At 46.5% G+C, this 26,403-nt stretch overlaps 17 non-coding genes across 17 annotated transcripts; all 17 read left to right on the top strand.

The window, feature by feature from the left end:
• The first annotated feature begins 635 nt into the window (after positions 1 to 635).
• LOC142269907 (U2 spliceosomal RNA) lies at positions 636 to 828 on the top strand. Its single transcript, XR_012735293.1, has one exon. It is a non-coding gene; the product is annotated as a U2 spliceosomal RNA (small nuclear RNA).
• A 1,386-nt stretch (positions 829 to 2,214) lies between these two features.
• On the top strand, positions 2,215 to 2,405 carry LOC142269923 (U2 spliceosomal RNA). The gene has a single exon (XR_012735305.1). It is a non-coding gene; the product is annotated as a U2 spliceosomal RNA (small nuclear RNA).
• Positions 2,406 to 3,792: 1,387 nt separating this feature from the next.
• Positions 3,793 to 3,983, top strand: LOC142269920 (U2 spliceosomal RNA). The gene has a single exon (XR_012735303.1). It is a non-coding gene; the product is annotated as a U2 spliceosomal RNA (small nuclear RNA).
• Positions 3,984 to 5,371: 1,388 nt separating this feature from the next.
• LOC142269919 (U2 spliceosomal RNA) lies at positions 5,372 to 5,562 on the top strand. Its single transcript, XR_012735302.1, has one exon. It is a non-coding gene; the product is annotated as a U2 spliceosomal RNA (small nuclear RNA).
• A 1,387-nt stretch (positions 5,563 to 6,949) lies between these two features.
• On the top strand, positions 6,950 to 7,140 carry LOC142269918 (U2 spliceosomal RNA). The gene has a single exon (XR_012735301.1). It is a non-coding gene; the product is annotated as a U2 spliceosomal RNA (small nuclear RNA).
• A 1,387-nt stretch (positions 7,141 to 8,527) lies between these two features.
• LOC142269917 (U2 spliceosomal RNA) lies at positions 8,528 to 8,718 on the top strand. Its single transcript, XR_012735300.1, has one exon. It is a non-coding gene; the product is annotated as a U2 spliceosomal RNA (small nuclear RNA).
• Positions 8,719 to 10,105: 1,387 nt separating this feature from the next.
• Positions 10,106 to 10,296, top strand: LOC142269916 (U2 spliceosomal RNA). The gene has a single exon (XR_012735299.1). It is a non-coding gene; the product is annotated as a U2 spliceosomal RNA (small nuclear RNA).
• A 1,387-nt stretch (positions 10,297 to 11,683) lies between these two features.
• LOC142269915 (U2 spliceosomal RNA) lies at positions 11,684 to 11,874 on the top strand. The gene has a single exon (XR_012735298.1). It is a non-coding gene; the product is annotated as a U2 spliceosomal RNA (small nuclear RNA).
• A 1,388-nt stretch (positions 11,875 to 13,262) lies between these two features.
• On the top strand, positions 13,263 to 13,453 carry LOC142269914 (U2 spliceosomal RNA). Its single transcript, XR_012735297.1, has one exon. It is a non-coding gene; the product is annotated as a U2 spliceosomal RNA (small nuclear RNA).
• Positions 13,454 to 14,840: 1,387 nt separating this feature from the next.
• Positions 14,841 to 15,031, top strand: LOC142269913 (U2 spliceosomal RNA). The gene has a single exon (XR_012735296.1). It is a non-coding gene; the product is annotated as a U2 spliceosomal RNA (small nuclear RNA).
• A 1,387-nt stretch (positions 15,032 to 16,418) lies between these two features.
• On the top strand, positions 16,419 to 16,609 carry LOC142269912 (U2 spliceosomal RNA). The gene has a single exon (XR_012735295.1). It is a non-coding gene; the product is annotated as a U2 spliceosomal RNA (small nuclear RNA).
• A 1,387-nt stretch (positions 16,610 to 17,996) lies between these two features.
• On the top strand, positions 17,997 to 18,187 carry LOC142269906 (U2 spliceosomal RNA). Its single transcript, XR_012735292.1, has one exon. It is a non-coding gene; the product is annotated as a U2 spliceosomal RNA (small nuclear RNA).
• Positions 18,188 to 19,574: 1,387 nt separating this feature from the next.
• Positions 19,575 to 19,765, top strand: LOC142269959 (U2 spliceosomal RNA). Its single transcript, XR_012735337.1, has one exon. It is a non-coding gene; the product is annotated as a U2 spliceosomal RNA (small nuclear RNA).
• A 1,387-nt stretch (positions 19,766 to 21,152) lies between these two features.
• Positions 21,153 to 21,343, top strand: LOC142269946 (U2 spliceosomal RNA). Its single transcript, XR_012735326.1, has one exon. It is a non-coding gene; the product is annotated as a U2 spliceosomal RNA (small nuclear RNA).
• A 1,389-nt stretch (positions 21,344 to 22,732) lies between these two features.
• On the top strand, positions 22,733 to 22,923 carry LOC142269934 (U2 spliceosomal RNA). Its single transcript, XR_012735315.1, has one exon. It is a non-coding gene; the product is annotated as a U2 spliceosomal RNA (small nuclear RNA).
• Positions 22,924 to 24,310: 1,387 nt separating this feature from the next.
• On the top strand, positions 24,311 to 24,501 carry LOC142269922 (U2 spliceosomal RNA). The gene has a single exon (XR_012735304.1). It is a non-coding gene; the product is annotated as a U2 spliceosomal RNA (small nuclear RNA).
• Positions 24,502 to 25,888: 1,387 nt separating this feature from the next.
• LOC142269900 (U2 spliceosomal RNA) lies at positions 25,889 to 26,079 on the top strand. The gene has a single exon (XR_012735286.1). It is a non-coding gene; the product is annotated as a U2 spliceosomal RNA (small nuclear RNA).
• Positions 26,080 to 26,403: the final 324 nt, after the last annotated feature.

Raw genomic sequence — 26,403 nt, 5'->3', positions numbered from 1 at the left:
CGTGCCCCAGGACTGACGACCCCTGGAGTGAGTCTGAGCTTGCTGGCTTGGGACCCCGGCGAGCCTTGGGCTCTGTAGCACACCGTACCTTGCCCTTTCATACTTTCTGAGCATATTGCTCTATCCCGGCCTTCTGGGCTAGGAAGGGAAATTTTTATAATCATGGTCGGAGGTCCGTTCAGCTTTGGGCTGAGAAACCAACACCCGGTTGGAGGTCCGGGTCAGCTTCGGCTGAGAAATCAACACCCGGCTTGGAGGTCTGGGTCAGCTTCGCTGAGAAACCAAACACCCGGTTGGAGGTCCGGGTCAGCTTCGGCTGAGAAACCAACACCCGGTTGGAGGTCCGGTTAGCCTTGGGCTGAGAAACCAACACCGGTTGACGGTCCGGGCAGTTTCGGCTGCGAAACCAACAACTAGTAGCTCTCTACTCCACTTGGGTAAGATGCCTGGTGGACGCTGGGAGCAACGACAAGGCTCAACCAGGCTTCGGCTTGGGGAGCACCGAAGATCCCTGACCCTTAGCTGTGGCCTTCTGGCTCGGAGGGACGGGGTTGATTTTTGGGGACCCTCTCCTCACGGAGGGGTCCACACGAATCCTAGCCTTTGCACTGTTTTTGGTGTGACTTCGGTCATGCATTTTTTGCGGTGCTTTGGAAAGCTTCATTAAATCAAAAATCTGTTCTTATCAGTTTAATATCTGATACGTCCCCTATCTGGGGACCATATATTAAATGGATTTTTAGAACAGGGAGATGAAAAAGAGCTTGCTCTGTCCACTCCCACGCATTGACCTGGTATTGCAGTACCTCCAGGAACGGTGCACCCCTTCTTAACCCAGTTTCCAAAAGCAGACTCAATTCACCTGATTCATATTAGCCCGATTTAATGAATTGGAAGAAAGCATACGTCTTCATATGCACCTCAATTTGGCCCATTCACTTTTCACACTTCCTCCTTTTGTTTTTTTATCTTTCACACTTTGACTTTCTTTATTCATCCAAATAGCAAACTCATCACCACTCAACCTGACCAACTCGGCTATGTCCCCGTGCTGCAGTTCTCTGTCTTATCTAGATCATTTGCAATTGAATGGAATAGATCCCTTTTGGACAAAGTGGATTCACCTGCTGCTGCAGTGACCACAGGTGTGATAACATCTAGAATTGGCATCTGGTGCGATCTCTCCGCTTCCACTCCAAAGAAAGTTCCCTGTTTATTCCTATCATGCATTGGTTTTTGGGGTTTTCTTTGAGTAATGATGATCTCTTTAGTAGTCTGTTGGCGCCCTCTCCTGGAGGAATAGTTTGCTTGCTCTTGGACATTCTAAAAGAGAGGTCATGATAGACATTGAGCTTCTGAGCTCAATTGGGGACAGTCATGGGTGATGAATGTTTGCAACCTACTGCGAAGCCTCATACCGCAATATAAGGAACGTCAAATACTAAGAAAGGGCGGCCTATGAAAGAATTACTACTTTCAATAAGTACACTTAAACGGCTAATTGGGAATAGAAAAACTGTAAAAAGCCCTCTGAGAAAGCCCCCCTCTAACCTTTGATAGTAAGCTTTTCTGTAGTCTGCCTGTTGATGTATTTTCCGTTTGAACTGTGCACAACATGAAGAGACGGAACACTGGCGGCTTGTCACAATGCCCCCCGATGACATCACAATAGCGCTGCTGCCTAGAAAACAAGCTGCGCAGAAGAAGTTGTTCTTTGGGTGGGAGGGTGGGCTAGTGGAAGGAGGGGGCAATCTCTTTTTTTCCCGGGTGGTAGGGGGATGACAGGAGAAGGGAAGCGGGTGGTGAGAAAGGTACAGAGGGCAGGGTTTGGGGGCTGGGAAGGAAAGGGAAAAGATTAGGGTTTGGGGATGATGAAAGGGCTTTCTACGGGTAAGGATGGCAAAGGGTGGCAGTGACGGAAAGTCAGGCAACCTGTCCTGTCCGTCTTTTTGTATCGTGAATTGGAAAGACTGCAAGGGGGAGGGGAGTTGCTTGCGCCCTAAAGGAGGAGTTATTCAGATTCATTGCAGTGGGCGGCGGCTGCAAAACGCACCATTCTTCTTGTTTTGGCTCTGCAAAGCAGCCTTTTCAAGGGTTGGCTTGGGTGACAAAATGTCTTGTGTAGGCGTGGGTTTGTCTCCCTCTCGCTCTCTCTCCCTAAGATGTGTCCGGCATAGGCCAGGGTGCCACTCGAGGCCCAAACCAATTCTGGTTATCGCTTCTCGGCCTTTTGGCTAAGATCAAGTGTAGTATCTGTTCTTATCAGTTTAATATCTGATACGTCCCCTATCTGGGGACCATATATTAAATGGATTTTTAGAACAGGGAGATGGAAAAAGAGCTTGCTCTGTCCACTCCACGCATTGACCTGGTATTGCAGTACCTCCAGGAACGGTGCACCCCTTCTTAACCCAGTTTCCAAAAGCAGAACTCAATTCACCTGATTCATATTAGCCCGATTTAATGAATTGGAAGAAAGCATACGTCTTCATATGCACCTCAATTTGGCCCATTCACTTTTCACACTTCCTCCTTTTGTTTTTTATCTTTCACACTTTTGACTTTCTTTATTCATCCAAATAGCAAACTCATCACCACTCAACCTGACCAACTCGGCTATGTCCCCGTGCTGCAGTTCTCTGTCTTATCTAGATCATTTGCAATTGAATGGAATAGATCCCTTTTGGACAAAGTGGATTCACCTGCTGCTGCAGTGACCACAGGTGTGATAACATCTAGAATTGGCATCTGGTGCGATCTCTCCGCTTCCACTCCAAAGAAAGTTACCTGTTTATTCCTATCATGCATTGGTTTTTGGGGTTTTCTTTGAGTAATGATGATCTCTTTAGTAGTCTGTTGGCGCCCTCTCCTGGAGGAATAGTTTGCTTGCTCTTGGACATTCTAAAAGAGAGGTCATGATAGACATTGAGCTTCTGAGCTCAATTGGGGACAGTCATGGGTGATGAATGTTTGCAACCTACTGCGAAGCCTCATACCGCAATATAAGGAACGTCAAATACTAAGAAAGGGCGGCCTATGAAAGAATTACTACTTTCAATAAGTACACTTAAACGGCTAATTGGGAATAGAAAAACTGTAAAAAGCCCTCTGAGAAAGCCCCCCTCTAACCTTTGATAGTAAGCTTTTCTGTAGTCTGCCTGTTGATGTATTTTCCGTTTGAACTGTGCACAACATGAAGAGACGGAACACTGGCGGCTTGTCACAATGCCCCCCGATGACATCACAATAGCGCTGCTGCCTAGAAAACAAGCTGCGCAGAAGAAGTTGTTCTTTGGGTGGGAGGGTGGGCTAGTGGAAGGAGGGGGCAATCTCTTTTTTTCCCGGGTGGTAGGGGGATGACAGGAGAAGGGAAGCGGGTGGTGAGAAAGGTACAGAGGGCAGGGTTTGGGGGCTGGGAAGGAAAGGGAAAAGATTAGGGTTTGGGGATGATGAAAGGGCTTTCTACGGGTAAGGATGGCAAAGGGTGGCAGTGACGGAAAGTCAGGCAACCTGTCCTGTCCGTCTTTTTGTATCGTGAATTGGAAAGACTGCAAGGGGGAGGGGAGTTGCTTGCGCCCTAAAGGAGGAGTTATTCAGATTCATTGCAGTGGGCGGCGGCTGCAAAACGCACCATTCTTCTTGTTTTGGCTCTGCAAAGCAGCCTTTTCAAGGGTTGGCTTGGGTGACAAAATGTCTTGTGTAGGCGTGGGTTTGTCTCCCTCTCGCTCTCTCTCCCTAAGATGTGTCCGGCATAGGCCAGGGTGCCACTCGAGGCCCAAACCAATTCTGGTTATCGCTTCTCGGCCTTTTGGCTAAGATCAAGTGTAGTATCTGTTCTTATCAGTTTAATATCTGATACGTCCCCTATCTGGGGACCATATATTAAATGGATTTTTAGAACAGGGAGATGGAAAAAGAGCTTGCTCTGTCCACTCCACGCATTGACCTGGTATTGCAGTACCTCCAGGAACGGTGCACCCCTTCTTAACCCAGTTTCCAAAAGCAGAACTCAATTCTACCTGATTCATATTAGCCCGATTTAATGAATTGGAAGAAAGCATACGTCTTCATATGCACCTCAATTTGGCCCATTCACTTTTCACACTTCCTCCTTTTGTTTTTTATCTTTCACACTTTTGACTTTCTTTATTCATCCAAATAGCAAACTCATCACCACTCAACCTGACCAACTCGGCTATGTCCCCGTGCTGCAGTTCTCTGTCTTATCTAGATCATTTGCAATTGAATGGAATAGATCCCTTTTGGACAAAGTGGATTCACCTGCTGCTGCAGTGACCACAGGTGTGATAACATCTAGAATTGGCATCTGGTGCGATCTCTCCGCTTCCACTCCAAAGAAAGTTACCTGTTTATTCCTATCATGCATTGGTTTTTGGGGTTTTCTTTGAGTAATGATGATCTCTTTAGTAGTCTGTTGGCGCCCTCTCCTGGAGGAATAGTTTGCTTGCTCTTGGACATTCTAAAAGAGAGGTCATGATAGACATTGAGCTTCTGAGCTCAATTGGGGACAGTCATGGGTGATGAATGTTTGCAACCTACTGCGAAGCCTCATACCGCAATATAAGGAACGTCAAATACTAAGAAAGGGCGGCCTATGAAAGAATTACTACTTTCAATAAGTACACTTAAACGGCTAATTGGGAATAGAAAAACTGTAAAAAGCCCTCTGAGAAAGCCCCCCTCTAACCTTTGATAGTAAGCTTTTCTGTAGTCTGCCTGTTGATGTATTTTCCGTTTGAACTGTGCACAACATGAAGAGACGGAACACTGGCGGCTTGTCACAATGCCCCCCGATGACATCACAATAGCGCTGCTGCCTAGAAAACAAGCTGCGCAGAAGAAGTTGTTCTTTGGGTGGGAGGGTGGGCTAGTGGAAGGAGGGGGCAATCTCTTTTTTTCCCGGGTGGTAGGGGGATGACAGGAGAAGGGAAGCGGGTGGTGAGAAAGGTACAGAGGGCAGGGTTTGGGGGCTGGGAAGGAAAGGGAAAAGATTAGGGTTTGGGGATGATGAAAGGGCTTTCTACGGGTAAGGATGGCAAAGGGTGGCAGTGACGGAAAGTCAGGCAACCTGTCCTGTCCGTCTTTTTGTATCGTGAATTGGAAAGACTGCAAGGGGGAGGGGAGTTGCTTGCGCCCTAAAGGAGGAGTTATTCAGATTCATTGCAGTGGGCGGCGGCTGCAAAACGCACCATTCTTCTTGTTTTGGCTCTGCAAAGCAGCCTTTTCAAGGGTTGGCTTGGGTGACAAAATGTCTTGTGTAGGCGTGGGTTTGTCTCCCTCTCGCTCTCTCTCCCTAAGATGTGTCCGGCATAGGCCAGGGTGCCACTCGAGGCCCAAACCAATTCTGGTTATCGCTTCTCGGCCTTTTGGCTAAGATCAAGTGTAGTATCTGTTCTTATCAGTTTAATATCTGATACGTCCCCTATCTGGGGACCATATATTAAATGGATTTTTAGAACAGGGAGATGGAAAAAGAGCTTGCTCTGTCCACTCCACGCATTGACCTGGTATTGCAGTACCTCCAGGAACGGTGCACCCCTTCTTAACCCAGTTTCCAAAAGCAGAACTCAATTCACCTGATTCATATTAGCCCGATTTAATGAATTGGAAGAAAGCATACGTCTTCATATGCACCTCAATTTGGCCCATTCACTTTTCACACTTCCTCCTTTTGTTTTTTATCTTTCACACTTTTGACTTTCTTTATTCATCCAAATAGCAAACTCATCACCACTCAACCTGACCAACTCGGCTATGTCCCCGTGCTGCAGTTCTCTGTCTTATCTAGATCATTTGCAATTGAATGGAATAGATCCCTTTTGGACAAAGTGGATTCACCTGCTGCTGCAGTGACCACAGGTGTGATAACATCTAGAATTGGCATCTGGTGCGATCTCTCCGCTTCCACTCCAAAGAAAGTTACCTGTTTATTCCTATCATGCATTGGTTTTTGGGGTTTTCTTTGAGTAATGATGATCTCTTTAGTAGTCTGTTGGCGCCCTCTCCTGGAGGAATAGTTTGCTTGCTCTTGGACATTCTAAAAGAGAGGTCATGATAGACATTGAGCTTCTGAGCTCAATTGGGGACAGTCATGGGTGATGAATGTTTGCAACCTACTGCGAAGCCTCATACCGCAATATAAGGAACGTCAAATACTAAGAAAGGGCGGCCTATGAAAGAATTACTACTTTCAATAAGTACACTTAAACGGCTAATTGGGAATAGAAAAACTGTAAAAAGCCCTCTGAGAAAGCCCCCCTCTAACCTTTGATAGTAAGCTTTTCTGTAGTCTGCCTGTTGATGTATTTTCCGTTTGAACTGTGCACAACATGAAGAGACGGAACACTGGCGGCTTGTCACAATGCCCCCCGATGACATCACAATAGCGCTGCTGCCTAGAAAACAAGCTGCGCAGAAGAAGTTGTTCTTTGGGTGGGAGGGTGGGCTAGTGGAAGGAGGGGGCAATCTCTTTTTTTCCCGGGTGGTAGGGGGATGACAGGAGAAGGGAAGCGGGTGGTGAGAAAGGTACAGAGGGCAGGGTTTGGGGGCTGGGAAGGAAAGGGAAAAGATTAGGGTTTGGGGATGATGAAAGGGCTTTCTACGGGTAAGGATGGCAAAGGGTGGCAGTGACGGAAAGTCAGGCAACCTGTCCTGTCCGTCTTTTTGTATCGTGAATTGGAAAGACTGCAAGGGGGAGGGGAGTTGCTTGCGCCCTAAAGGAGGAGTTATTCAGATTCATTGCAGTGGGCGGCGGCTGCAAAACGCACCATTCTTCTTGTTTTGGCTCTGCAAAGCAGCCTTTTCAAGGGTTGGCTTGGGTGACAAAATGTCTTGTGTAGGCGTGGGTTTGTCTCCCTCTCGCTCTCTCTCCCTAAGATGTGTCCGGCATAGGCCAGGGTGCCACTCGAGGCCCAAACCAATTCTGGTTATCGCTTCTCGGCCTTTTGGCTAAGATCAAGTGTAGTATCTGTTCTTATCAGTTTAATATCTGATACGTCCCCTATCTGGGGACCATATATTAAATGGATTTTTAGAACAGGGAGATGGAAAAAGAGCTTGCTCTGTCCACTCCACGCATTGACCTGGTATTGCAGTACCTCCAGGAACGGTGCACCCCTTCTTAACCCAGTTTCCAAAAGCAGAACTCAATTCACCTGATTCATATTAGCCCGATTTAATGAATTGGAAGAAAGCATACGTCTTCATATGCACCTCAATTTGGCCCATTCACTTTTCACACTTCCTCCTTTTGTTTTTTATCTTTCACACTTTTGACTTTCTTTATTCATCCAAATAGCAAACTCATCACCACTCAACCTGACCAACTCGGCTATGTCCCCGTGCTGCAGTTCTCTGTCTTATCTAGATCATTTGCAATTGAATGGAATAGATCCCTTTTGGACAAAGTGGATTCACCTGCTGCTGCAGTGACCACAGGTGTGATAACATCTAGAATTGGCATCTGGTGCGATCTCTCCGCTTCCACTCCAAAGAAAGTTACCTGTTTATTCCTATCATGCATTGGTTTTTGGGGTTTTCTTTGAGTAATGATGATCTCTTTAGTAGTCTGTTGGCGCCCTCTCCTGGAGGAATAGTTTGCTTGCTCTTGGACATTCTAAAAGAGAGGTCATGATAGACATTGAGCTTCTGAGCTCAATTGGGGACAGTCATGGGTGATGAATGTTTGCAACCTACTGCGAAGCCTCATACCGCAATATAAGGAACGTCAAATACTAAGAAAGGGCGGCCTATGAAAGAATTACTACTTTCAATAAGTACACTTAAACGGCTAATTGGGAATAGAAAAACTGTAAAAAGCCCTCTGAGAAAGCCCCCCTCTAACCTTTGATAGTAAGCTTTTCTGTAGTCTGCCTGTTGATGTATTTTCCGTTTGAACTGTGCACAACATGAAGAGACGGAACACTGGCGGCTTGTCACAATGCCCCCCGATGACATCACAATAGCGCTGCTGCCTAGAAAACAAGCTGCGCAGAAGAAGTTGTTCTTTGGGTGGGAGGGTGGGCTAGTGGAAGGAGGGGGCAATCTCTTTTTTTCCCGGGTGGTAGGGGGATGACAGGAGAAGGGAAGCGGGTGGTGAGAAAGGTACAGAGGGCAGGGTTTGGGGGCTGGGAAGGAAAGGGAAAAGATTAGGGTTTGGGGATGATGAAAGGGCTTTCTACGGGTAAGGATGGCAAAGGGTGGCAGTGACGGAAAGTCAGGCAACCTGTCCTGTCCGTCTTTTTGTATCGTGAATTGGAAAGACTGCAAGGGGGAGGGGAGTTGCTTGCGCCCTAAAGGAGGAGTTATTCAGATTCATTGCAGTGGGCGGCGGCTGCAAAACGCACCATTCTTCTTGTTTTGGCTCTGCAAAGCAGCCTTTTCAAGGGTTGGCTTGGGTGACAAAATGTCTTGTGTAGGCGTGGGTTTGTCTCCCTCTCGCTCTCTCTCCCTAAGATGTGTCCGGCATAGGCCAGGGTGCCACTCGAGGCCCAAACCAATTCTGGTTATCGCTTCTCGGCCTTTTGGCTAAGATCAAGTGTAGTATCTGTTCTTATCAGTTTAATATCTGATACGTCCCCTATCTGGGGACCATATATTAAATGGATTTTTAGAACAGGGAGATGGAAAAAGAGCTTGCTCTGTCCACTCCACGCATTGACCTGGTATTGCAGTACCTCCAGGAACGGTGCACCCCTTCTTAACCCAGTTTCCAAAAGCAGAACTCAATTCACCTGATTCATATTAGCCCGATTTAATGAATTGGAAGAAAGCATACGTCTTCATATGCACCTCAATTTGGCCCATTCACTTTTCACACTTCCTCCTTTTGTTTTTTATCTTTCACACTTTTGACTTTCTTTATTCATCCAAATAGCAAACTCATCACCACTCAACCTGACCAACTCGGCTATGTCCCCGTGCTGCAGTTCTCTGTCTTATCTAGATCATTTGCAATTGAATGGAATAGATCCCTTTTGGACAAAGTGGATTCACCTGCTGCTGCAGTGACCACAGGTGTGATAACATCTAGAATTGGCATCTGGTGCGATCTCTCCGCTTCCACTCCAAAGAAAGTTACCTGTTTATTCCTATCATGCATTGGTTTTTGGGGTTTTCTTTGAGTAATGATGATCTCTTTAGTAGTCTGTTGGCGCCCTCTCCTGGAGGAATAGTTTGCTTGCTCTTGGACATTCTAAAAGAGAGGTCATGATAGACATTGAGCTTCTGAGCTCAATTGGGGACAGTCATGGGTGATGAATGTTTGCAACCTACTGCGAAGCCTCATACCGCAATATAAGGAACGTCAAATACTAAGAAAGGGCGGCCTATGAAAGAATTACTACTTTCAATAAGTACACTTAAACGGCTAATTGGGAATAGAAAAACTGTAAAAAGCCCTCTGAGAAAGCCCCCCTCTAACCTTTGATAGTAAGCTTTTCTGTAGTCTGCCTGTTGATGTATTTTCCGTTTGAACTGTGCACAACATGAAGAGACGGAACACTGGCGGCTTGTCACAATGCCCCCCGATGACATCACAATAGCGCTGCTGCCTAGAAAACAAGCTGCGCAGAAGAAGTTGTTCTTTGGGTGGGAGGGTGGGCTAGTGGAAGGAGGGGGCAATCTCTTTTTTTCCCGGGTGGTAGGGGGATGACAGGAGAAGGGAAGCGGGTGGTGAGAAAGGTACAGAGGGCAGGGTTTGGGGGCTGGGAAGGAAAGGGAAAAGATTAGGGTTTGGGGATGATGAAAGGGCTTTCTACGGGTAAGGATGGCAAAGGGTGGCAGTGACGGAAAGTCAGGCAACCTGTCCTGTCCGTCTTTTTGTATCGTGAATTGGAAAGACTGCAAGGGGGAGGGGAGTTGCTTGCGCCCTAAAGGAGGAGTTATTCAGATTCATTGCAGTGGGCGGCGGCTGCAAAACGCACCATTCTTCTTGTTTTGGCTCTGCAAAGCAGCCTTTTCAAGGGTTGGCTTGGGTGACAAAATGTCTTGTGTAGGCGTGGGTTTGTCTCCCTCTCGCTCTCTCTCCCTAAGATGTGTCCGGCATAGGCCAGGGTGCCACTCGAGGCCCAAACCAATTCTGGTTATCGCTTCTCGGCCTTTTGGCTAAGATCAAGTGTAGTATCTGTTCTTATCAGTTTAATATCTGATACGTCCCCTATCTGGGGACCATATATTAAATGGATTTTTAGAACAGGGAGATGGAAAAAGAGCTTGCTCTGTCCACTCCACGCATTGACCTGGTATTGCAGTACCTCCAGGAACGGTGCACCCCTTCTTAACCCAGTTTCCAAAAGCAGAACTCAATTCACCTGATTCATATTAGCCCGATTTAATGAATTGGAAGAAAGCATACGTCTTCATATGCACCTCAATTTGGCCCATTCACTTTTCACACTTCCTCCTTTTGTTTTTTATCTTTCACACTTTTGACTTTCTTTATTCATCCAAATAGCAAACTCATCACCACTCAACCTGACCAACTCGGCTATGTCCCCGTGCTGCAGTTCTCTGTCTTATCTAGATCATTTGCAATTGAATGGAATAGATCCCTTTTGGACAAAGTGGATTCACCTGCTGCTGCAGTGACCACAGGTGTGATAACATCTAGAATTGGCATCTGGTGCGATCTCTCCGCTTCCACTCCAAAGAAAGTTACCTGTTTATTCCTATCATGCATTGGTTTTTGGGGTTTTCTTTGAGTAATGATGATCTCTTTAGTAGTCTGTTGGCGCCCTCTCCTGGAGGAATAGTTTGCTTGCTCTTGGACATTCTAAAAGAGAGGTCATGATAGACATTGAGCTTCTGAGCTCAATTGGGGACAGTCATGGGTGATGAATGTTTGCAACCTACTGCGAAGCCTCATACCGCAATATAAGGAACGTCAAATACTAAGAAAGGGCGGCCTATGAAAGAATTACTACTTTCAATAAGTACACTTAAACGGCTAATTGGGAATAGAAAAACTGTAAAAAGCCCTCTGAGAAAGCCCCCCTCTAACCTTTGATAGTAAGCTTTTCTGTAGTCTGCCTGTTGATGTATTTTCCGTTTGAACTGTGCACAACATGAAGAGACGGAACACTGGCGGCTTGTCACAATGCCCCCCGATGACATCACAATAGCGCTGCTGCCTAGAAAACAAGCTGCGCAGAAGAAGTTGTTCTTTGGGTGGGAGGGTGGGCTAGTGGAAGGAGGGGGCAATCTCTTTTTTTCCCGGGTGGTAGGGGGATGACAGGAGAAGGGAAGCGGGTGGTGAGAAAGGTACAGAGGGCAGGGTTTGGGGGCTGGGAAGGAAAGGGAAAAGATTAGGGTTTGGGGATGATGAAAGGGCTTTCTACGGGTAAGGATGGCAAAGGGTGGCAGTGACGGAAAGTCAGGCAACCTGTCCTGTCCGTCTTTTTGTATCGTGAATTGGAAAGACTGCAAGGGGGAGGGGAGTTGCTTGCGCCCTAAAGGAGGAGTTATTCAGATTCATTGCAGTGGGCGGCGGCTGCAAAACGCACCATTCTTCTTGTTTTGGCTCTGCAAAGCAGCCTTTTCAAGGGTTGGCTTGGGTGACAAAATGTCTTGTGTAGGCGTGGGTTTGTCTCCCTCTCGCTCTCTCTCCCTAAGATGTGTCCGGCATAGGCCAGGGTGCCACTCGAGGCCCAAACCAATTCTGGTTATCGCTTCTCGGCCTTTTGGCTAAGATCAAGTGTAGTATCTGTTCTTATCAGTTTAATATCTGATACGTCCCCTATCTGGGGACCATATATTAAATGGATTTTTAGAACAGGGAGATGGAAAAAGAGCTTGCTCTGTCCACTCCACGCATTGACCTGGTATTGCAGTACCTCCAGGAACGGTGCACCCCTTCTTAACCCAGTTTCCAAAAGCAGAACTCAATTCACCTGATTCATATTAGCCCGATTTAATGAATTGGAAGAAAGCATACGTCTTCATATGCACCTCAATTTGGCCCATTCACTTTTCACACTTCCTCCTTTTGTTTTTTATCTTTCACACTTTTGACTTTCTTTATTCATCCAAATAGCAAACTCATCACCACTCAACCTGACCAACTCGGCTATGTCCCCGTGCTGCAGTTCTCTGTCTTATCTAGATCATTTGCAATTGAATGGAATAGATCCCTTTTGGACAAAGTGGATTCACCTGCTGCTGCAGTGACCACAGGTGTGATAACATCTAGAATTGGCATCTGGTGCGATCTCTCCGCTTCCACTCCAAAGAAAGTTACCTGTTTATTCCTATCATGCATTGGTTTTTGGGGTTTTCTTTGAGTAATGATGATCTCTTTAGTAGTCTGTTGGCGCCCTCTCCTGGAGGAATAGTTTGCTTGCTCTTGGACATTCTAAAAGAGAGGTCATGATAGACATTGAGCTTCTGAGCTCAATTGGGGACAGTCATGGGTGATGAATGTTTGCAACCTACTGCGAAGCCTCATACCGCAATATAAGGAACGTCAAATACTAAGAAAGGGCGGCCTATGAAAGAATTACTACTTTCAATAAGTACACTTAAACGGCTAATTGGGAATAGAAAAACTGTAAAAAGCCCTCTGAGAAAGCCCCCCTCTAACCTTTGATAGTAAGCTTTTCTGTAGTCTGCCTGTTGATGTATTTTCCGTTTGAACTGTGCACAACATGAAGAGACGGAACACTGGCGGCTTGTCACAATGCCCCCCGATGACATCACAATAGCGCTGCTGCCTAGAAAACAAGCTGCGCAGAAGAAGTTGTTCTTTGGGTGGGAGGGTGGGCTAGTGGAAGGAGGGGGCAATCTCTTTTTTTCCCGGGTGGTAGGGGGATGACAGGAGAAGGGAAGCGGGTGGTGAGAAAGGTACAGAGGGCAGGGTTTGGGGGCTGGGAAGGAAAGGGAAAAGATTAGGGTTTGGGGATGATGAAAGGGCTTTCTACGGGTAAGGATGGCAAAGGGTGGCAGTGACGGAAAGTCAGGCAACCTGTCCTGTCCGTCTTTTTGTATCGTGAATTGGAAAGACTGCAAGGGGGAGGGGAGTTGCTTGCGCCCTAAAGGAGGAGTTATTCAGATTCATTGCAGTGGGCGGCGGCTGCAAAACGCACCATTCTTCTTGTTTTCGGCTCTGCAAAGCAGCCTTTTCAAGGGTTGGCTTGGGTGACAAAATGTCTTGTGTAGGCGTGGGTTTGTCTCCCTCTCGCTCTCTCTCCCTAAGATGTGTCCGGCATAGGCCAGGGTGCCACTCGAGGCCCAAACCAATTCTGGTTATCGCTTCTCGGCCTTTTGGCTAAGATCAAGTGTAGTATCTGTTCTTATCAGTTTAATATCTGATACGTCCCCTATCTGGGGACCATATATTAAATGGATTTTTAGAACAGGGAGATGGAAAAAGAGCTTGCTCTGTCCACTCCACGCATTGACCTGGTATTGCAGTACCTCCAGGAACGGTGCACCCCTTCTTAACCCAGTTTCCAAAAGCAGAACTCAATTCACCTGATTCATATTAGCCCGATTTAATGAATTGGAAGAAAGCATACGTCTTCATATGCACCTCAATTTGGCCCATTCACTTTTCACACTTCCTCCTTTTGTTTTTTATCTTTCACACTTTTGACTTTCTTTATTCATCCAAATAGCAAACTCATCACCACTCAACCTGACCAACTCGGCTATGTCCCCGTGCTGCAGTTCTCTGTCTTATCTAGATCATTTGCAATTGAATGGAATAGATCCCTTTTGGACAAAGTGGATTCACCTGCTGCTGCAGTGACCACAGGTGTGATAACATCTAGAATTGGCATCTGGTGCGATCTCTCCGCTTCCACTCCAAAGAAAGTTACCTGTTTATTCCTATCATGCATTGGTTTTTGGGGTTTTCTTTGAGTAATGATGATCTCTTTAGTAGTCTGTTGGCGCCCTCTCCTGGAGGAATAGTTTGCTTGCTCTTGGACATTCTAAAAGAGAGGTCATGATAGACATTGAGCTTCTGAGCTCAATTGGGGACAGTCATGGGTGATGAATGTTTGCAACCTACTGCGAAGCCTCATACCGCAATATAAGGAACGTCAAATACTAAGAAAGGGCGGCCTATGAAAGAATTACTACTTTCAATAAGTACACTTAAACGGCTAATTGGGAATAGAAAAACTGTAAAAAGCCCTCTGAGAAAGCCCCCCTCTAACCTTTGATAGTAAGCTTTTCTGTAGTCTGCCTGTTGATGTATTTTCCGTTTGAACTGTGCACAACATGAAGAGACGGAACACTGGCGGCTTGTCACAATGCCCCCCGATGACATCACAATAGCGCTGCTGCCTAGAAAACAAGCTGCGCAGAAGAAGTTGTTCTTTGGGTGGGAGGGTGGGCTAGTGGAAGGAGGGGGCAATCTCTTTTTTTCCCGGGTGGTAGGGGGATGACAGGAGAAGGGAAGCGGGTGGTGAGAAAGGTACAGAGGGCAGGGTTTGGGGGCTGGGAAGGAAAGGGAAAAGATTAGGGTTTGGGGATGATGAAAGGGCTTTCTACGGGTAAGGATGGCAAAGGGTGGCAGTGACGGAAAGTCAGGCAACCTGTCCTGTCCGTCTTTTTGTATCGTGAATTGGAAAGACTGCAAGGGGGAGGGGAGTTGCTTGCGCCCTAAAGGAGGAGTTATTCAGATTCATTGCAGTGGGCGGCGGCTGCAAAACGCACCATTCTTCTTGTTTTGGCTCTGCAAAGCAGCCTTTTCAAGGGTTGGCTTGGGTGACAAAATGTCTTGTGTAGGCGTGGGTTTGTCTCCCTCTCGCTCTCTCTCCCTAAGATGTGTCCGGCATAGGCCAGGGTGCCACTCGAGGCCCAAACCAATTCTGGTTATCGCTTCTCGGCCTTTTGGCTAAGATCAAGTGTAGTATCTGTTCTTATCAGTTTAATATCTGATACGTCCCCTATCTGGGGACCATATATTAAATGGATTTTTAGAACAGGGAGATGGAAAAAGAGCTTGCTCTGTCCACTCCACGCATTGACCTGGTATTGCAGTACCTCCAGGAACGGTGCACCCCTTCTTAACCCAGTTTCCAAAAGCAGAACTCAATTCACCTGATTCATATTAGCCCGATTTAATGAATTGGAAGAAAGCATACGTCTTCATATGCACCTCAATTTGGCCCATTCACTTTTCACACTTCCTCCTTTTGTTTTTTATCTTTCACACTTTTGACTTTCTTTATTCATCCAAATAGCAAACTCATCACCACTCAACCTGACCAACTCGGCTATGTCCCCGTGCTGCAGTTCTCTGTCTTATCTAGATCATTTGCAATTGAATGGAATAGATCCCTTTTGGACAAAGTGGATTCACCTGCTGCTGCAGTGACCACAGGTGTGATAACATCTAGAATTGGCATCTGGTGCGATCTCTCCGCTTCCACTCCAAAGAAAGTTACCTGTTTATTCCTATCATGCATTGGTTTTTGGGGTTTTCTTTGAGTAATGATGATCTCTTTAGTAGTCTGTTGGCGCCCTCTCCTGGAGGAATAGTTTGCTTGCTCTTGGACATTCTAAAAGAGAGGTCATGATAGACATTGAGCTTCTGAGCTCAATTGGGGACAGTCATGGGTGATGAATGTTTGCAACCTACTGCGAAGCCTCATACCGCAATATAAGGAACGTCAAATACTAAGAAAGGGCGGCCTATGAAAGAATTACTACTTTCAATAAGTACACTTAAACGGCTAATTGGGAATAGAAAAACTGTAAAAAGCCCTCTGAGAAAGCCCCCCTCTAACCTTTGATAGTAAGCTTTTCTGTAGTCTGCCTGTTGATGTATTTTCCGTTTGAACTGTGCACAACATGAAGAGACGGAACACTGGCGGCTTGTCACAATGCCCCCCGATGACATCACAATAGCGCTGCTGCCTAGAAAACAAGCTGCGCAGAAGAAGTTGTTCTTTGGGTGGGAGGGTGGGCTAGTGGAAGGAGGGGGCAATCTCTTTTTTTCCCGGGTGGTAGGGGGATGACAGGAGAAGGGAAGCGGGTGGTGAGAAAGGTACAGAGGGCAGGGTTTGGGGGCTGGGAAGGAAAGGGAAAAGATTAGGGTTTGGGGATGATGAAAGGGCTTTCTACGGGTAAGGATGGCAAAGGGTGGCAGTGACGGAAAGTCAGGCAACCTGTCCTGTCCGTCTTTTTGTATCGTGAATTGGAAAGACTGCAAGGGGGAGGGGAGTTGCTTGCGCCCTAAAGGAGGAGTTATTCAGATTCATTGCAGTGGGCGGCGGCTGCAAAACGCACCATTCTTCTTGTTTTGGCTCTGCAAAGCAGCCTTTTCAAGGGTTGGCTTGGGTGACAAAATGTCTTGTGTAGGCGTGGGTTTGTCTCCCTCTCGCTCTCTCTCCCTAAGATGTGTCCGGCATAGGCCAGGGTGCCACTCGAGGCCCAAACCAATTCTGGTTATCGCTTCTCGGCCTTTTGGCTAAGATCAAGTGTAGTATCTGTTCTTATCAGTTTAATATCTGATACGTCCCCTATCTGGGGACCATATATTAAATGGATTTTTAGAACAGGGAGATGGAAAAAGAGCTTGCTCTGTCCACTCCACGCATTGACCTGGTATTGCAGTACCTCCAGGAACGGTGCACCCCTTCTTAACCCAGTTTCCAAAAGCAGAACTCAATTCACCTGATTCATATTAGCCCGATTTAATGAATTGGAAGAAAGCATACGTCTTCATATGCACCTCAATTTGGCCCATTCACTTTTCACACTTCCTCCTTTTGTTTTTTATCTTTCACACTTTTGACTTTCTTTATTCATCCAAATAGCAAACTCATCACCACTCAACCTGACCAACTCGGCTATGTCCCCGTGCTGCAGTTCTCTGTCTTATCTAGATCATTTGCAATTGAATGGAATAGATCCCTTTTGGACAAAGTGGATTCACCTGCTGCTGCAGTGACCACAGGTGTGATAACATCTAGAATTGGCATCTGGTGCGATCTCTCCGCTTCCACTCCAAAGAAAGTTACCTGTTTATTCCTATCATGCATTGGTTTTTGGGGTTTTCTTTGAGTAATGATGATCTCTTTAGTAGTCTGTTGGCGCCCTCTCCTGGAGGAATAGTTTGCTTGCTCTTGGACATTCTAAAAGAGAGGTCATGATAGACATTGAGCTTCTGAGCTCAATTGGGGACAGTCATGGGTGATGAATGTTTGCAACCTACTGCGAAGCCTCATACCGCAATATAAGGAACGTCAAATACTAAGAAAGGGCGGCCTATGAAAGAATTACTACTTTCAATAAGTACACTTAAACGGCTAATTGGGAATAGAAAAACTGTAAAAAGCCCTCTGAGAAAGCCCCCCTCTAACCTTTGATAGTAAGCTTTTCTGTAGTCTGCCTGTTGATGTATTTTCCGTTTGAACTGTGCACAACATGAAGAGACGGAACACTGGCGGCTTGTCACAATGCCCCCCGATGACATCACAATAGCGCTGCTGCCTAGAAAACAAGCTGCGCAGAAGAAGTTGTTCTTTGGGTGGGAGGGTGGGCTAGTGGAAGGAGGGGGCAATCTCTTTTTTTCCCGGGTGGTAGGGGGATGACAGGAGAAGGGAAGCGGGTGGTGAGAAAGGTACAGAGGGCAGGGTTTGGGGGCTGGGAAGGAAAGGGAAAAGATTAGGGTTTGGGGATGATGAAAGGGCTTTCTACGGGTAAGGATGGCAAAGGGTGGCAGTGACGGAAAGTCAGGCAACCTGTCCTGTCCGTCTTTTTGTATCGTGAATTGGAAAGACTGCAAGGGGGAGGGGAGTTGCTTGCGCCCTAAAGGAGGAGTTATTCAGATTCATTGCAGTGGGCGGCGGCTGCAAAACGCACCATTCTTCTTGTTTTGGCTCTGCAAAGCAGCCTTTTCAAGGGTTGGCTTGGGTGACAAAATGTCTTGTGTAGGCGTGGGTTTGTCTCCCTCTCGCTCTCTCTCCCTAAGATGTGTCCGGCATAGGCCAGGGTGCCACTCGAGGCCCAAACCAATTCTGGTTATCGCTTCTCGGCCTTTTGGCTAAGATCAAGTGTAGTATCTGTTCTTATCAGTTTAATATCTGATACGTCCCCTATCTGGGGACCATATATTAAATGGATTTTTAGAACAGGGAGATGGAAAAAGAGCTTGCTCTGTCCACTCCACGCATTGACCTGGTATTGCAGTACCTCCAGGAACGGTGCACCCCTTCTTAACCCAGTTTCCAAAAGCAGAACTCAATTCACCTGATTCATATTAGCCCGATTTAATGAATTGGAAGAAAGCATACGTCTTCATATGCACCTCAATTTGGCCCATTCACTTTTCACACTTCCTCCTTTTGTTTTTTATCTTTCACACTTTTGACTTTCTTTATTCATCCAAATAGCAAACTCATCACCACTCAACCTGACCAACTCGGCTATGTCCCCGTGCTGCAGTTCTCTGTCTTATCTAGATCATTTGCAATTGAATGGAATAGATCCCTTTTGGACAAAGTGGATTCACCTGCTGCTGCAGTGACCACAGGTGTGATAACATCTAGAATTGGCATCTGGTGCGATCTCTCCGCTTCCACTCCAAAGAAAGTTACCTGTTTATTCCTATCATGCATTGGTTTTTGGGGTTTTCTTTGAGTAATGATGATCTCTTTAGTAGTCTGTTGGCGCCCTCTCCTGGAGGAATAGTTTGCTTGCTCTTGGACATTCTAAAAGAGAGGTCATGATAGACATTGAGCTTCTGAGCTCAATTGGGGACAGTCATGGGTGATGAATGTTTGCAACCTACTGCGAAGCCTCATACCGCAATATAAGGAACGTCAAATACTAAGAAAGGGCGGCCTATGAAAGAATTACTACTTTCAATAAGTACACTTAAACGGCTAATTGGGAATAGAAAAACTGTAAAAAGCCCTCTGAGAAAGCCCCCCTCTAACCTTTGATAGTAAGCTTTTCTGTAGTCTGCCTGTTGATGTATTTTCCGTTTGAACTGTGCACAACATGAAGAGACGGAACACTGGCGGCTTGTCACAATGCCCCCCGATGACATCACAATAGCGCTGCTGCCTAGAAAACAAGCTGCGCAGAAGAAGTTGTTCTTTGGGTGGGAGGGTGGGCTAGTGGAAGGAGGGGGCAATCTCTTTTTTTCCCGGGTGGTAGGGGGATGACAGGAGAAGGGAAGCGGGTGGTGAGAAAGGTACAGAGGGCAGGGTTTGGGGGCTGGGAAGGAAAGGGAAAAGATTAGGGTTTGGGGATGATGAAAGGGCTTTCTACGGGTAAGGATGGCAAAGGGTGGCAGTGACGGAAAGTCAGGCAACCTGTCCTGTCCGTCTTTTTGTATCGTGAATTGGAAAGACTGCAAGGGGGAGGGGAGTTGCTTGCGCCCTAAAGGAGGAGTTATTCAGATTCATTGCAGTGGGCGGCGGCTGCAAAACGCACCATTCTTCTTGTTTTGGCTCTGCAAAGCAGCCTTTTCAAGGGTTGGCTTGGGTGACAAAATGTCTTGTGTAGGCGTGGGTTTGTCTCCCTCTCGCTCTCTCTCCCTAAGATGTGTCCGGCATAGGCCAGGGTGCCACTCGAGGCCCAAACCAATTCTGGTTATCGCTTCTCGGCCTTTTGGCTAAGATCAAGTGTAGTATCTGTTCTTATCAGTTTAATATCTGATACGTCCCCTATCTGGGGACCATATATTAAATGGATTTTTAGAACAGGGAGATGGAAAAAGAGCTTGCTCTGTCCACTCCACGCATTGACCTGGTATTGCAGTACCTCCAGGAACGGTGCACCCCTTCTTAACCCAGTTTCCAAAAGCAGAACTCAATTCACCTGATTCATATTAGCCCGATTTAATGAATTGGAAGAAAGCATACGTCTTCATATGCACCTCAATTTGGCCCATTCACTTTTCACACTTCCTCCTTTTGTTTTTTATCTTTCACACTTTTGACTTTCTTTATTCATCCAAATAGCAAACTCATCACCACTCAACCTGACCAACTCGGCTATGTCCCCGTGCTGCAGTTCTCTGTCTTATCTAGATCATTTGCAATTGAATGGAATAGATCCCTTTTGGACAAAGTGGATTCACCTGCTGCTGCAGTGACCACAGGTGTGATAACATCTAGAATTGGCATCTGGTGCGATCTCTCCGCTTCCACTCCAAAGAAAGTTACCTGTTTATTCCTATCATGCATTGGTTTTTGGGGTTTTCTTTGAGTAATGATGATCTCTTTAGTAGTCTGTTGGCGCCCTCTCCTGGAGGAATAGTTTGCTTGCTCTTGGACATTCTAAAAGAGAGGTCATGATAGACATTGAGCTTCTGAGCTCAATTGGGGACAGTCATGGGTGATGAATGTTTGCAACCTACTGCGAAGCCTCATACCGCAATATAAGGAACGTCAAATACTAAGAAAGGGCGGCCTATGAAAGAATTACTACTTTCAATAAGTACACTTAAACGGCTAATTGGGAATAGAAAAACTGTAAAAAGCCCTCTGAGAAAGCCCCCCTCTAACCTTTGATAGTAAGCTTTTCTGTAGTCTGCCTGTTGATGTATTTTCCGTTTGAACTGTGCACAACATGAAGAGACGGAACACTGGCGGCTTGTCACAATGCCCCCCGATGACATCACAATAGCGCTGCTGCCTAGAAAACAAGCTGCGCAGAAGAAGTTGTTCTTTGGGTGGGAGGGTGGGCTAGTGGAAGGAGGGGGCAATCTCTTTTTTTCCCGGGTGGTAGGGGGATGACAGGAGAAGGGAAGCGGGTGGTGAGAAAGGTACAGAGGGCAGGGTTTGGGGGCTGGGAAGGAAAGGGAAAAGATTAGGGTTTGGGGATGATGAAAGGGCTTTCTACGGGTAAGGATGGCAAAGGGTGGCAGTGACGGAAAGTCAGGCAACCTGTCCTGTCCGTCTTTTTGTATCGTGAATTGGAAAGACTGCAAGGGGGAGGGGAGTTGCTTGCGCCCTAAAGGAGGAGTTATTCAGATTCATTGCAGTGGGCGGCGGCTGCAAAACGCACCATTCTTCTTGTTTTGGCTCTGCAAAGCAGCCTTTTCAAGGGTTGGCTTGGGTGACAAAATGTCTTGTGTAGGCGTGGGTTTGTCTCCCTCTCGCTCTCTCTCCCTAAGATGTGTCCGGCATAGGCCAGGGTGCCACTCGAGGCCCAAACCAATTCTGGTTATCGCTTCTCGGCCTTTTGGCTAAGATCAAGTGTAGTATCTGTTCTTATCAGTTTAATATCTGATACGTCCCCTATCTGGGGACCATATATTAAATGGATTTTTAGAACAGGGAGATGGAAAAAGAGCTTGCTCTGTCCACTCCACGCATTGACCTGGTATTGCAGTACCTCCAGGAACGGTGCACCCCTTCTTAACCCAGTTTCCAAAAGCAGAACTCAATTCACCTGATTCATATTAGCCCGATTTAATGAATTGGAAGAAAGCATACGTCTTCATATGCACCTCAATTTGGCCCATTCACTTTTCACACTTCCTCCTTTTGTTTTTTATCTTTCACACTTTTGACTTTCTTTATTCATCCAAATAGCAAACTCATCACCACTCAACCTGACCAACTCGGCTATGTCCCCGTGCTGCAGTTCTCTGTCTTATCTAGATCATTTGCAATTGAATGGAATAGATCCCTTTTGGACAAAGTGGATTCACCTGCTGCTGCAGTGACCACAGGTGTGATAACATCTAGAATTGGCATCTGGTGCGATCTCTCCGCTTCCACTCCAAAGAAAGTTACCTGTTTATTCCTATCATGCATTGGTTTTTGGGGTTTTCTTTGAGTAATGATGATCTCTTTAGTAGTCTGTTGGCGCCCTCTCCTGGAGGAATAGTTTGCTTGCTCTTGGACATTCTAAAAGAGAGGTCATGATAGACATTGAGCTTCTGAGCTCAATTGGGGACAGTCATGGGTGAGATGAATGTTTGCAACCTACTGCGAAGCCTCATACCGCAATATAAGGAACGTCAAATACTAAGAAAGGGCGGCCTATGAAAGAATTACTACTTTCAATAAGTACACTTAAACGGCTAATTGGGAATAGAAAAACTGTAAAAAGCCCTCTGAGAAAGCCCCCCTCTAACCTTTGATAGTAAGCTTTTCTGTAGTCTGCCTGTTGATGTATTTTCCGTTTGAACTGTGCACAACATGAAGAGACGGAACACTGGCGGCTTGTCACAATGCCCCCCGATGACATCACAATAGCGCTGCTGCCTAGAAAACAAGCTGCGCAGAAGAAGTTGTTCTTTGGGTGGGAGGGTGGGCTAGTGGAAGGAGGGGGCAATCTCTTTTTTTCCCGGGTGGTAGGGGGATGACAGGAGAAGGGAAGCGGGTGGTGAGAAAGGTACAGAGGGCAGGGTTTGGGGGCTGGGAAGGAAAGGGAAAAGATTAGGGTTTGGGGATGATGAAAGGGCTTTCTACGGGTAAGGATGGCAAAGGGTGGCAGTGACGGAAAGTCAGGCAACCTGTCCTGTCCGTCTTTTTGTATCGTGAATTGGAAAGACTGCAAGGGGGAGGGGAGTTGCTTGCGCCCTAAAGGAGGAGTTATTCAGATTCATTGCAGTGGGCGGCGGCTGCAAAACGCACCATTCTTCTTGTTTTGGCTCTGCAAAGCAGCCTTTTCAAGGGTTGGCTTGGGTGACAAAATGTCTTGTGTAGGCGTGGGTTTGTCTCCCTCTCGCTCTCTCTCCCTAAGATGTGTCCGGCATAGGCCAGGGTGCCACTCGAGGCCCAAACCAATTCTGGTTATCGCTTCTCGGCCTTTTGGCTAAGATCAAGTGTAGTATCTGTTCTTATCAGTTTAATATCTGATACGTCCCCTATCTGGGGACCATATATTAAATGGATTTTTAGAACAGGGAGATGGAAAAAGAGCTTGCTCTGTCCACTCCACGCATTGACCTGGTATTGCAGTACCTCCAGGAACGGTGCACCCCTTCTTAACCCAGTTTCCAAAAGCAGAACTCAATTCACCTGATTCATATTAGCCCGATTTAATGAATTGGAAGAAAGCATACGTCTTCATATGCACCTCAATTTGGCCCATTCACTTTTCACACTTCCTCCTTTTGTTTTTTATCTTTCACACTTTTGACTTTCTTTATTCATCCAAATAGCAAACTCATCACCACTCAACCTGACCAACTCGGCTATGTCCCCGTGCTGCAGTTCTCTGTCTTATCTAGATCATTTGCAATTGAATGGAATAGATCCCTTTTGGACAAAGTGGATTCACCTGCTGCTGCAGTGACCACAGGTGTGATAACATCTAGAATTGGCATCTGGTGCGATCTCTCCGCTTCCACTCCAAAGAAAGTTACCTGTTTATTCCTATCATGCATTGGTTTTTGGGGTTTTCTTTGAGTAATGATGATCTCTTTAGTAGTCTGTTGGCGCCCTCTCCTGGAGGAATAGTTTGCTTGCTCTTGGACATTCTAAAAGAGAGGTCATGATAGACATTGAGCTTCTGAGCTCAATTGGGGACAGTCATGGGTGATGAATGTTTGCAACCTACTGCGAAGCCTCATACCGCAATATAAGGAACGTCAAATACTAAGAAAGGGCGGCCTATGAAAGAATTACTACTTTCAATAAGTACACTTAAACGGCTAATTGGGAATAGAAAAACTGTAAAAAGCCCTCTGAGAAAGCCCCCCTCTAACCTTTGATAGTAAGCTTTTCTGTAGTCTGCCTGTTGATGTATTTTCCGTTTGAACTGTGCACAACATGAAGAGACGGAACACTGGCGGCTTGTCACAATGCCCCCCGATGACATCACAATAGCGCTGCTGCCTAGAAAACAAGCTGCGCAGAAGAAGTTGTTCTTTGGGTGGGAGGGTGGGCTAGTGGAAGGAGGGGGCAATCTCTTTTTTTCCCGGGTGGTAGGGGGATGACAGGAGAAGGGAAGCGGGTGGTGAGAAAGGTACAGAGGGCAGGGTTTGGGGGCTGGGAAGGAAAGGGAAAAGATTAGGGTTTGGGGATGATGAAAGGGCTTTCTACGGGTAAGGATGGCAAAGGGTGGCAGTGACGGAAAGTCAGGCAACCTGTCCTGTCCGTCTTTTTGTATCGTGAATTGGAAAGACTGCAAGGGGGAGGGGAGTTGCTTGCGCCCTAAAGGAGGAGTTATTCAGATTCATTGCAGTGGGCGGCGGCTGCAAAACGCACCATTCTTCTTGTTTTGGCTCTGCAAAGCAGCCTTTTCAAGGGTTGGCTTGGGTGACAAAATGTCTTGTGTAGGCGTGGGTTTGTCTCCCTCTCGCTCTCTCTCCCTAAGATGTGTCCGGCATAGGCCAGGGTGCCACTCGAGGCCCAAACCAATTCTGGTTATCGCTTCTCGGCCTTTTGGCTAAGATCAAGTGTAGTATCTGTTCTTATCAGTTTAATATCTGATACGTCCCCTATCTGGGGACCATATATTAAATGGATTTTTAGAACAGGGAGATGGAAAAAGAGCTTGCTCTGTCCACTCCACGCATTGACCTGGTATTGCAGTACCTCCAGGAACGGTGCACCCCTTCTTAACCCAGTTTCCAAAAGCAGAACTCAATTCACCTGATTCATATTAGCCCGATTTAATGAATTGGAAGAAAGCATACGTCTTCATATGCACCTCAATTTGGCCCATTCACTTTTCACACTTCCTCCTTTTGTTTTTTATCTTTCACACTTTTGACTTTCTTTATTCATCCAAATAGCAAACTCATCACCACTCAACCTGACCAACTCGGCTATGTCCCCGTGCTGCAGTTCTCTGTCTTATCTAGATCATTTGCAATTGAATGGAATAGATCCCTTTTGGACAAAGTGGATTCACCTGCTGCTGCAGTGACCACAGGTGTGATAACATCTAGAATTGGCATCTGGTGCGATCTCTCCGCTTCCACTCCAAAGAAAGTTACCTGTTTATTCCTATCATGCATTGGTTTTTGGGGTTTTCTTTGAGTAATGATGATCTCTTTAGTAGTCTGTTGGCGCCCTCTCCTGGAGGAATAGTTTGCTTGCTCTTGGACATTCTAAAAGAGAGGTCATGATAGACATTGAGCTTCTGAGCTCAATTGGGGACAGTCATGGGTGATGAATGTTTGCAACCTACTGCGAAGCCTCATACCGCAATATAAGGAACGTCAAATACTAAGAAAGGGCGGCCTATGAAAGAATTACTACTTTCAATAAGTACACTTAAACGGCTAATTGGGAATAGAAAAACTGTAAAAAGCCCTCTGAGAAAGCCCCCCTCTAACCTTTGATAGTAAGCTTTTCTGTAGTCTGCCTGTTGATGTATTTTCCGTTTGAACTGTGCACAACATGAAGAGACGGAACACTGGCGGCTTGTCACAATGCCCCCCGATGACATCACAATAGCGCTGCTGCCTAGAAAACAAGCTGCGCAGAAGAAGTTGTTCTTTGGGTGGGAGGGTGGGCTAGTGGAAGGAGGGGGCAATCTCTTTTTTTCCCGGGTGGTAGGGGGATGACAGGAGAAGGGAAGCGGGTGGTGAGAAAGGTACAGAGGGCAGGGTTTGGGGGCTGGGAAGGAAAGGGAAAAGATTAGGGTTTGGGGATGATGAAAGGGCTTTCTACGGGTAAGGATGGCAAAGGGTGGCAGTGACGGAAAGTCAGGCAACCTGTCCTGTCCGTCTTTTTGTATCGTGAATTGGAAAGACTGCAAGGGGGAGGGGAGTTGCTTGCGCCCTAAAGGAGGAGTTATTCAGATTCATTGCAGTGGGCGGCGGCTGCAAAACGCACCATTCTTCTTGTTTTGGCTCTGCAAAGCAGCCTTTTCAAGGGTTGGCTTGGGTGACAAAATGTCTTGTGTAGGCGTGGGTTTGTCTCCCTCTCGCTCTCTCTCCCTAAGATGTGTCCGGCATAGGCCAGGGTGCCACTCGAGGCCCAAACCAATTCTGGTTATCGCTTCTCGGCCTTTTGGCTAAGATCAAGTGTAGTATCTGTTCTTATCAGTTTAATATCTGATACGTCCCCTATCTGGGGACCATATATTAAATGGATTTTTAGAACAGGGAGATGGAAAAAGAGCTTGCTCTGTCCACTCCACGCATTGACCTGGTATTGCAGTACCTCCAGGAACGGTGCACCCCTTCTTAACCCAGTTTCCAAAAGCAGAACTCAATTCACCTGATTCATATTAGCCCGATTTAATGAATTGGAAGAAAGCATACGTCTTCATATGCACCTCAATTTGGCCCATTCACTTTTCACACTTCCTCCTTTTGTTTTTTATCTTTCACACTTTTGACTTTCTTTATTCATCCAAATAGCAAACTCATCACCACTCAACCTGACCAACTCGGCTATGTCCCCGTGCTGCAGTTCTCTGTCTTATCTAGATCATTTGCAATTGAATGGAATAGATCCCTTTTGGACAAAGTGGATTCACCTGCTGCTGCAGTGACCACAGGTGTGA

The sequence above is a fragment of the Anomaloglossus baeobatrachus genome, unplaced genomic scaffold, assembly GCF_048569485.1.
Source record: "Anomaloglossus baeobatrachus isolate aAnoBae1 unplaced genomic scaffold, aAnoBae1.hap1 Scaffold_3246, whole genome shotgun sequence".
Classification (NCBI taxonomy): Eukaryota; Metazoa; Chordata; class Amphibia; order Anura; family Aromobatidae; genus Anomaloglossus; species Anomaloglossus baeobatrachus.
This window is presented reverse-complemented; position numbering and strand designations above follow the sequence as displayed.